Source organism: Vicugna pacos, chromosome 29 (genome assembly GCF_048564905.1).
Source record: "Vicugna pacos chromosome 29, VicPac4, whole genome shotgun sequence".
Lineage (NCBI taxonomy): Eukaryota > Metazoa > Chordata > Mammalia > Artiodactyla > Camelidae > Vicugna > Vicugna pacos.
Window position 1 is genome coordinate 14,168,419 of NC_133015.1, and position 11,277 is coordinate 14,179,695.

Sequence of the window (11,277 nt, forward strand, 5' to 3'; positions counted from 1 at the left end):
AACAGCTACTACAAGAGCAAAATTGTCTGATTCTTGTTACTTTGTGGTTGCTCTGTATTTCAGTGACAAAAGCAGTTTCTAGAAGTCACTGAGAATCATGTATGAACACATTACGTTTTTTTTTCCACCATGAAGTACAGATCAAAAGGACTCCCTGAAGCCATGTCTGTCCTTTATTTCTGCTAGCATAATTGCTAATCTATTTGGTAGAATACTGGCACTTCACTTTTTTCTAGGCTCATGATTATATTACTTTTTTATCTTTGCTGTCTAAAATGCCAGCAGTACACTGGAATAGCTCAGTGACTTTGGTCATAATAAAAACTTAAAATTAAGAGTGACACATAGATCTCATGGTATGGTGGGAACAGAAAAAAATAGATTAGGAACTAGCTCATTTATTTATAAGCTAGAGCAAGTTGCAAACAATGAGATAAAAGAGAAACTAATCTTTGGGGGAAATTCTCAAAATTTAAAAAAAAAATAAGTTTCTCACTCTGACACCAATTCAATGCACAGTAGTACCCCCTTATCAATGAGGGATATGTTCCAAGTGAATGCCTGAAGCCGTGGATAGTACCAAACCCTACATATACTACATTTTTTCGTACACATACATATTTATGATAAAGTTTAATTTGTAAATTAGGCACAGTAAGACATTAACAATAATGATTAATAAAATAGAAAAATAATAACAATATACTGTAAAAAAAGTTATGTGAATACAGTCTTCCTCCTCTCTCTCTCTTCTCTCCCTTTCTCTCTGTGTGTATGTTTCCCTTTCTCTCTCTCAAAATATCTTACTGTGCTGTACTCACTCTTCTTGTGATCATGTGCTATGAAAAAAATGCCAACGTGATGAGGTGAAATGAGGTGAATGACGTAGGCATTGTGACATAGCGTTAGGCTACTATTGACCTCCTGACCCTAAGTCAGAAGGAGGATCAGCAGGATGATGTCAATGTTTGGAGGCCAGGAGCAGACACTGCCAACAGTTGGGGTTCCTGGGGGGACAGAGTGGGATGGTGTGAGATTTCATCAGGCTACTCAGAACAGTGCACAATTTGAAACTTCTGAATTGTTTACTTCTGGAATTTTCCATTTAATCTTTTTGGACCACAGTTGGCTACAGGTAGCTGAAACCATGGGAAGTGAAACCATGGATAAGCGGGGACTATGATAGTCTGTTCTATCAGAATTCTACTGACCTGTCAATATTCTTCATTTTCATGTGTTCTCACTGAACTTTAGGCAATCCCTAGGCAGAATAAAAGTATAGAGGGGAAAAGTTTCACCAACAGCTACATTCATAGTATTACACATGGGAATGGTCACAGACCTTCTCAAACTCCACACTAGTGATGCCAAGTGATAAGCTCTCCTGTTGCTCAAAGCACCTGCATGTGAATCCCCTGGGGTGCTTGTTACACTTGTAGATTCCTGAGCTCCTCTCTACAGTGAGGTAATCACAGTCTCTGCAGGTGGAGCCCAGGGATCTGTACTTAATACACCCTTCAGGCAACTCTTAATAAGAAAATTTGAGAACCAGTGGACCAAAAATGGATGAAAAGTTATTCATATTATTTCCAGTCCTTTAAAGAAACTTGAGATGTTTGCATCTGACTCTGACCCTCAGGAACTAAATTGTGGCTCACATCTTAAGCTCGGTAGGGAAGTACTCATTTTCCATTTCAGTTTAGGAAGCATTATGTTATGAGGTGGGGGTGAGGTTGGGGGCAAACTATCAGTACAATTGGAGGCTTAAAAGCAGAGTCCTCCTTGAGACAGCTGAACTCATTACCTGTAATCACTCAGAGAGGAAGTACGGTCACCAAAGAGCATGCTAAATGCCCGCAGGTCCACAGGAGGCCCTCAGTTGAGATGCGCTTTGTGTAGAAATTGGATGATTAGAGAGTGCGATTTCAATTAAAGTTGAGGAGCTATGAAGTACTGAGAACTATACAGGGTGCTAAAAGGTTGTGCCTAGAAACCTTTGTTATTACGAACTATGAGAAAAAGGGCTCTTTTGAAGTCTGAAGTTCACAGTGCAGCTTTAATGTTACTTCAATGAAGGCAGCATCTTGGCTTTGCTGACCATTGTTTAATCTAGCAATTTTTTATTGAAAGTAGCTCAGTTACAGGTAACGTAGGCTCTTCACAGGGATTCAATGGTTGGAGGCCAGGGAGGGGGGTGGAGATTCTAGCTCACCAAATGACCTAAAGTATATTTTGTAAATTCTTCTTTTAGCAACAACCCCAACCAGCCCCCATTCTTTAGTGCACACGTTCAAAGGTAGAACTCTGGAATGCTGTGACATTGTATTCAATTTAAGTTTTGTTTCTGATGCTGGAGACAACTCTACTTTGTCTTCCCATTGAAATCACTGTACATAAAAGCAGTGCATAACACTGAGTCATTAAAAACTACCAGGCAATTAAAATCTGCTCAACTAATTAAAATAATATAGATATCAAACTTTCAGGTCTTAATCATTTTTCTTGAACTTGTAACAAAGAATATCTGACTAACTGGTAGCTCATATACCTCATATCTTCATTTTACATCTGAAATGAAGAAATCCAGCCTATTTCCACAGCTTGTACATTCTTTAATGTCTTCCCAGGAGAATGTGTGAAGAGACATTCTAGCTGTGACATGACTTTTATCGCACTCCAAGTATTTTTCGAATGAACTATGGGAGATACAAAAGTAGGAAAAATAATTCATTCAATGGTTTTTTTGCATGTTTGCTAGGTTTCTAGATGCTATTTTCTAATGCTTGACATTTTCAGTGGACAATCAACAAAGGACAAAAACTGTGCCTCCATTCTACTCAGGAGAAACACATGATAAACATAATTTTTTTAAAAAAAGTAAACTATAGTACAGAAGATGATGATTAGTGCTGTGAAAAAAATAGAGCAGAGCAAGAGGGTTTGGGAATGAGGGAGTGGGGAGGTAGGCTGCGATTTAAATAGGATTATCAGGGGAGGAGGGAGGATATAACTCCCTTTCTCTCTGTGTGTATGTTTCCCTTTCTTACAGGGTGCTAAAAGGTAGAGCGCATGCTTAGCATGCATGAGGTCCTCGGTTCAATTCCCAGTACCTCCTCTAAAAGTAAATAAATAGATTAACTTAATTACCTCCCCCTAAATAAATAAATATAAATAAATAGAATTATCAGGACAGTCCCAAATATAAAGATGAAGATTTGAGTACAGACCTAAAGGAGGTGAGGTCATCACAAAGCAGTATTTATGGGTAAGGGTGTTCCACAGTGCAGGAAAGGCTAGGGCAAAGGCCCAAAGGTGGGAGCCTGACTGGTTGGCATAAGGAATTACAAAGAGGCCAACGTAAAAGTGGAGGAAGATGAGAGGGAGTGGTAAGATATTAGATCAAAGAGTAATGGGAGGAAGTGGCAGATCATGTAAGGCCTTGCAGTGCATTGCAATGATCTGGTTTATCCTTGGAGAGAAGTGGTAAGCCACTGAAGAGTTTCGAACAGATATAATAGAAATGTACATACAGTCCCATGACCCTAAAGCAGCAAGCCTAGAGTCAAATAGACTTGGGTTTGGATTTTCCTTCCACCTCTGATCAGCTGTATATTCCTACTCAATTTTCTCATCTATAGTAAGGGGTAATCCTTGCTTCAGAGAGTGGTTATAACTACTTACTGAGGTAATGTTCCAGCTGCCTATCCCAGGGATTGTGTTGTTCAAGATGGTGGCCAAAAGGTATTTCCATCCTTTCTCCTTTTAAAAATCACAGCCAAGTAACATAGCAAATAAGAGAAATCTGTACCACAATATAAAGACCAAAAGTAGATGGAGAAATGGCAAATGGCTAAGACAGAGGAAGCAGAGCAGACCTAAGACTCTATAAAGGGAGACTGTCCCCATTTTCATGATAGCCCACATCATCCTACCACACCCCCTGCCCATGCCCACTCCTAGATATTAAGAAATTGATACTAAGGCAAAACACCCTGATCATTTTTACTATAACCATTGCAGTAGTTATTAATGGATTTGCCCTATATTTATTTTTGAAATGGCAATTATGACCCCCAAAGTGCCTGTTCTAACTCTTTCACTCACTCTTCTGTAGCAATCCAGCCAAATATACCATCCTCATCTTAATCTTCCTAAAGCCCAGCCTTGAATAATATATCACTTGGTCAAACATCTTAAAGGAACTCTTTTGCCCACAGGAAGAAACCCACACTCCTTAAGCAGGTCCCTTGGTATCTCTCCAGTATGTTCTTACAGGGCTTAAACATAAGACAAGACGCTAGAAACCTCTTAGAAGGAAACATAAGCAAAACGTTATCCAACATAAATCTCAGCCATGTTCTCCTAGGGCAGTCTACCCAAGCAATAAAAATAAAAGCAAAAATAAACAAATGGGACCTAATTAAACTTAGATGTTTTTCCATAGCAAAGAAAACCATAAGCAAAACAAAAAGACAACCTATAGAATGGGACAAAATATTTCCAAACGATGAGACTGACAAAGGTTTAATCCCTGGAATATATAAACAGCTCACACAACTTAACAAGAAAAAAGCAAAGAACCCAATCCAAAAATGGGCAGAAGACCTAAAGAAGCAATTTTTCAATAAAGAAATACGAATGACCTATAGGCACATAAAAAAAATGCTCAATATCACTAATTATCAAAGAAATGCAAATCAAAACTACAATGAGATATCACCTCACACCAGGCCAGCATTCAAAAGTCCATAAACGATAAATGCTGGAGAGGGTGTGGAGAAAAGGAAAGTATACTGTGGTCGCCTTGGAGCTTCAGGATTCACAGTAACATAGCAAAGGCCTGACTAAAGAGAAATGCTTAACTTTAACCCAGTGTTTCCTCAATTTACTTAAACCAAGAAGCCTGGTTTCAATAAGTATCTCCCTAAATAAGTTTTCTTCAGAACACAGTTTGCAATACATTGCTGTATATTGTCTTTAAATAGCATATAATTCTCCATTTCATAGCATAAATTTATTTTCTTCTTATCCTTTGTTGTCTTAATAAAAGCAAAATGTAAAACCCCTCTAGATGTCATTTTATTAAAATATCCAGATCCAATGATTTCAGACTCTTGCTTGCAGGCAAGATTCTGGTGCCAAGGACAGGCCAGTTAAGCAACACTCCCCACAGGCTGCCTTACTGGGCCCTACGCACTTCTGGGTGGGTTCCCCCAACCTACCTGGAATTGTTCCCTGTGTGAGACCCAACAGAATTGCTCTTAGGCAGCTCTACTGCTCTTCTGGGTAGTCTGCACTCTTCCTTATTTTCCCCAAATTCCAAAACTGGTGACCATCAAGGGGAAAAAAAATCTTAAGGAAAAATAAGGATCACTTTCTTATCATAAATCACTTTCTTATCATAAACTTGTGCTCTTGGACAACAAGCACCAAAGAAATCTGTAAGAGGAGCTCTGTGCCCAGCAGGGTCTCACAGGCACTGGACTAGAATCAAGGCTCCTCTTCCCGTGCCTCATCTACATGCTATTGGTGATGATGGAATAGAATGGTTTAGAGTTTAGACTCCAACTGAGACTGCCTGAAGTTAGGTCTACCTCTTATTAACTCAGTTTCCTTGATTTCATTATCTGTAAGCAGGGCTAATGTAAGGAAGTGTTTAAAACAATATTCAGAATGGAGTCATCTCAGTATCTTACATAACTCCTTTATCTATAGTTCATCTTTCTCTGCATGATAATTAGCTTCCACTTGACCCAACAAGGTGGCTAACCTCTTTGTCCCCTTTCATTCAAAAGCCTACTGTCTACAAACCTATGGCTCCCAGTTTGAATTCTTACAAGAGACAAGTTGATTCACTGCTGGCCAGGTTCATACAGTCTTTAAGGATGCCCCTTGCTCTGGACAGGAAAAACATATGTATTTTTTCCCCTAACATATATGAGATTTTGAACACTTTAATAGAGTGGAAAAGTTTTCAGTAGAGCATGTCTCCAATTCCACAATATACAGTGGAGAAACAAGATTTATAATTCACCGTTTAGTGCCCTGCAAGGTTGGTGTTTTTGTTCCTTTTTTATGGATGAGAAAACCAAGACCAAGAAAGGTTGAGTTCTTCAAGCTTAGATGGGAGTAAATGGCAGAACAAGCATTTCATTCTAATTTTATTAACCCCAAAAATCACTATTTTTTCCATATAGCCTCCCTATATTAATTATTTAACATAAGTTCACTTTTCCATAACCTTTGCAAAACATAAGAATTCTATTGTGACTTGTATTATTACTTGGTCTGTAATGAATTTTGTCTGTTACTTGACAAATGGAATTTCTCCCATATTAATTAGTTTCCCTCTAATCTTTTGATTTCTACTCTATTTACTAGGCTTCAATATTAATATGACTATAAAATTAGCTTCAGCTTAATAAAATGTCTACTTGGGAAGAAGAATTATAGATTATTTTGAATCATTTTTATTAGCTTTCTTAAAATAATATTTGTGCATGATGTCACAGTGTACTCAGCAAAGGTATAAAATGATAACCTAAAAAATAAAATTCTTACCAGATTTGTCCTTGTATCTTTGTCTTCAATTCTCTACAGGAAAGTAATTTAGAAAGAAAAAGCGGGGGAAGAGGCAGAGGAGAGAAAGGAAAAGAGACAATGATTTCTCTGTGGCTCATCCTTAGAGGTTATATTCACACCTTCAAAATAGATAACTTCTCAAAAATGTCAGAATCATTGTTCAAATACAATGTACAAGGATTGTCCATTTCAGTCTTTTTTATGATAATAGGAAATTAGATGCCATCAAAAGCTCACTATGGTGACGTCACTTAGGTCTCACCTGCTTAAGCAGATCCCCACAAAGGCTATTCAATCTGAGCACTGTAAAAGTCATTTCCGCTTAAGCAGTATTTAAAATCCCAGAATGTTAAACTGACAGATCACCAAGATTATTTAGACAACATGTCTCATTTCATAGTAGTTGGTTAGTAAATAGAAAAAGCTAACTAAAGCATACAATCATAAAAAATTACCACATTCATAAAACATAATTTTATATTATTTTCTTAAAAATACATAAATCTACACAAATTTGTATTTTTTGTCATTGTTGGACTAATGGTTTCTCTGTGAGAATGGGCCTTGATTAGAATTCCAAATCTTCTTTCTTATATAACCACATCTACAATGCATGAATACATTGTCTATGATTTTCCATTTCAATTTCTTTAAATTAGAAAATTAAGGACCTTTTCAAAGCAATCTGAGGGCAGAAAAACTTTAGAATTTTGTCATTTATTTTGAGTCTTTTACAGTTGTCTTACACCTAATTTAACAGCAATTTCTTTTAGCAAACACCTTTATCAAGCTTTTTTAAAGTATTCAACTTGGTTTTAGCACTCCCATTTAAAACGTTAACATAATATTCAATTAAATAACTTAATGGCAATACCAATATGACTGGCATGCAGAAATTTCAGATAAACTCAGCCAACTCCAGGAAAACATGTAAATCACCCAATGGGAGTAGATGTACCCAGGAGTACCAGGAAAAAGCATGTTACCTACAGTTAGCTTTCAGTGTATCAGAAGCATCAGTGAGTGTTACTTATTTGTAGAGATAATGGCAAGCTTCCAGTAATCCAGATAATTAAATGGAGATTGGTCAATAAGCACTTCTACTATTGGACCATTACTGAGTTTTGGGATCTGGCCATGCCAGAAAAACCACATGTAAACATAATGAAACTCCAGCGGAAACTCTGGACACCTGAAGTTCAGGTGAGTTTCCTGGTTGGTGATATACACTGGTGTGCCAGGAGGGTAATGCATACTAAAGACACAGAAGCTTCATGTTTAGGACCATCCCAGATCTCACCCTATGGATCTCTTCATTTGGCTTGTTTTGTATCCTTGGTGATAACATTGTAATCATAACTATAGTACTTTCCTGAATTCTATGAGTCATTCTAGCAAATTACCAAACTTGAGATGGGGAGTGGGAACCCCCATATTTGTAGCCAGCTGGTCAGAAGTACAGGTGGTCTGGAAAGCCCCAAAGCTGGTGGCTGGTGTCTGAAGTGATGGCAGTGTTGTTTGAGGGCATCCTTAACCTGAGAAGTCTGTGCTAATTCCAGGCAGTCGGTGTCAGAATTACATCACATTCTCAAACAGAGAGGTCCCAGGACACTGCCAAGGGAAGTGAGAGAGCTGGAGGCACAGGCAAATTTTAGAAATTCAGGGATTTCATCTCATACCATATCAAACCTATTAAAATGTTCTCACATCCCCATATTAAGTATCATTTTGCTTTGAAAAAGCAAATAATTTTGTTTTTGAAAAATTTTCTATACATAACTCAATTTACTATTACATATACTTTCTCAGAAATCATGGTGAATACTTGGTGATATGAGAAGAATCGAACCTATAAATTATTTTCACATGTAATAACGTTGTTATGGATTCTAAATTTAGCAATTAATGAAGGGCATGATGTTACATTTTATAGACCTTTCATTAAACATGTTACTAATTTCAGTTTTGTGGTTTTCTTATTTTGAACCAATTACTGTATTTTTTCAGTTCTCAATGGTTGCATAGGCTCTTAAATACATGGTTTAAGTTCCGCAGTGTGTCTTAGGTGCCTAATGGATGGAATGGTTCTGCTGGGCATCCCAGTAGCTCTGTTGGGTGGGAACATGCAGTCAACATGAAGTACTTATCTTCACCATCTTGAGCTGCAGTAACAAAACACCACAGACTGGATGGCTTAAACAACAGAAACTTACTTTCTCACCGTTTTGGAGGCTGGAAATCCAAGATCAAGGTATCAGCAGATTCTGTTCCCGGTAAGAGCCTTCTTCCTGGTTTGCAGACAGCTGCCTTCTTGCTGTATCCTTACATAGAGGAGAGAGAGCAAGAGCTCAGATATCCCTTCCTCTTCTAAAGACATTAATCATGTTGGATTAGGGTCCCATCATTATGACCTTAATTACCTCCTAAAGACCCTATCTCCAAATACGGTTACATGGGGCAGCGGTTAGGACTTCAACATATGTATTTTGCTGGGACACAATTCAGTCCATAATAATACAGGATAATTTTGTTGTTATTCATTTATATTTTGTTCTTTCCCTTTCCTCATTTTAAGCAAATAGCTAGGCCTCTGGGCACCCTCTCTTTTGAGGAGTTTTTATTGCAGAATAGAGCAGAAACTGCTTAGAGCTCACCACCTTTCCTGGCTTTTGTTTTACAGAATCATTCTTTACAAGAACTATTTGAGATGACTGGGCTAGGAAAGAAGGGAGCAAGCAAATGTTTTCAACAGAATTAAGAGAGAGATTTCACAGGACAAGGAAGAGAGCAGAGATGATCAGACCCCACAGGATGGGGACAGGATTTCAGAGGTGATGACTATGAGGGCAGAGAAATTTCCCTGGGTCCCGCTTGACCTGCTGACAGCCAAGAAGCCTACCTTTGAAGCAGTGTGTATGGGTCTGAATGATTACAATAGCAGTGGCAACAATGGTGGACTGAAGATTAGAGGTCCTCCGCTTCTCCAGGTACCAACCATATAAGCCCTCCAGATTCTTGGTACAACCATGAAAAGGAAACGAGCCTCCATAATGATGGAGTTTTAAATGCCCTACCACTAGCAGAGCAGGAAGAAAACTTAGAAAATAGAAGTAATTTCATCCATATAAAATTTAAAGTGACATTTCTTACGCACCAAAGTTTGTAGCATAAGCTACTCTTTCTCTGAAGACAAAGGTATCACAGCATTTCGTTGCCAATGTGACTGTTCTTGGGCCCTGGAGGGCCTTCACTCTAGCCATGTGGCCCAGTGAGGCAGGGATTACAGTCACTTCAACTTAAGGACAAAGCGTTCAACCATTCATTAAACAAATATTTGTAAAACACCTACTATGTTCAGAGCACTGTGTGCTTCTTCTAGGGAAACCTTAGTGTGCACAATGCCAGCCTGTTTGGCCTCTACCAAGAAACACAGACATCACACAAGAAATGACAGTAAAATGTGACACACTAAGTGACGATGCATGCAGTCCACGTGTTACGAGTGCACAAGGAGACCTAGCCGAGCAGTCACGGAGGGTCCCTCACAGGAAGTAGCTAAGAGCAAAGGAATGAACAAGAAGTAGCCAGGCAACAAGGAGGAAGGAAACTAGTCTAGGAAAGGGGAAAGAATTCTACTTACCAAGTCCTGAAGGACCAGTCACTGAAGCCCTTTTAGGTCGTCTAATTCAACTACATGCTCCGCATAGGAACCCTCTCCGTGGTATACTAACACATTGTGGCCCAAAATTTGCTGTAAAAATATGTCCCCTAACTGATTTACAGGTATATTCACCACTTCATATTTGAGGATTTAAACTAGAAAAAGTAAGGGTGGCTCTTGGATGCACCAACAATGGCTGGCCAGCAAACGTTGACAGTCTGACCTGAGGGCTGTTACGTGGACACAGAATTATATTGACACAAAGAACAATAATAAGTCCTAGTAATGATACCAGGAAAGTGAAAATATCCCTTAGAAAACGTTCTCTTCAAAATAATTAAAATGTGGGGGGAGGGTACAGCTCAGTGGTAGAGCGCATGGTTAGCATGCACAAGGTCCTGGGTTCAATCCCCAGTACCTCCTCTAAACCTCCTCCCTAATAAAGTAAAATAAAACAATTAAAATGTTAAAGTTTGGATCTATAGTAGCTTAGAAAATTCACATATTTAAAATGCTTCACTCCTAATAATGCCAGACTCTACAGTCATTTTTATACATAGCAATAAAAAATATGCAAAAGGAGAAAGGCATATTTGGGACAATGGCTTCCATCAAAATAGATGAACTTACAAAAGACAATAAGACCGTCTTGGTCCTCAGCCTCATCTCACAGTCAAATCCCAAAGGGAGAAAAGGCAATGCAGCTCTCCCCTTTTAATTCAGTCCATGGCTCATTGGTCAGAATTTAGCCCATATGGTCCTGGTCTGAGTTTATCCTGAAGAGAGAAGATCATTTTGATCTACATTGGGTAAACTTTTCTCTTTAATCAGCGTGGCTGGTTTTATTATATGGTTTGAATTTTGCTGATCTGTCACTCTGGCTACTATCACACTGAAAAAAAAAATAAAAACATTTTTAAGTGGATATAAATTACTAGCTTTACTTATTCTGAGCTGATTTGATGCCTTTTCACTTAGCTAATTCTTGTTTTAGAAGCTTAATTTTATGAGTTTATCTTACACATTTTCACCAC

The 11,277-nt window shown here is 38.3% G+C and overlaps 1 long non-coding RNA gene across 2 annotated transcripts; it reads right to left on the reverse strand.

Moving 5' to 3' along the window:
* Window positions 1-3,733: 3,733 nt before the first annotated feature.
* Window positions 3,734-10,959, reverse strand: LOC116286010 (uncharacterized). 2 transcript variants are annotated; one of them, XR_012065442.1, is made up of 4 exons: window positions 10,874-10,959; window positions 8,804-8,903; window positions 6,562-6,594; window positions 3,734-3,802 (listed from the first exon to the last, which is right to left on the reverse strand). It is a non-coding gene; the product is annotated as an uncharacterized lncRNA (long non-coding RNA). The 2 variants fall into 2 exon arrangements; XR_012065441.1 differs by lacking the exons at window positions 3,734-3,802; window positions 6,562-6,594 and adding an exon at window positions 8,001-8,193 and having other exon boundaries at window positions 8,796-8,903.
* Between the last annotated feature and the right edge of the window lie 318 nt (window positions 10,960-11,277).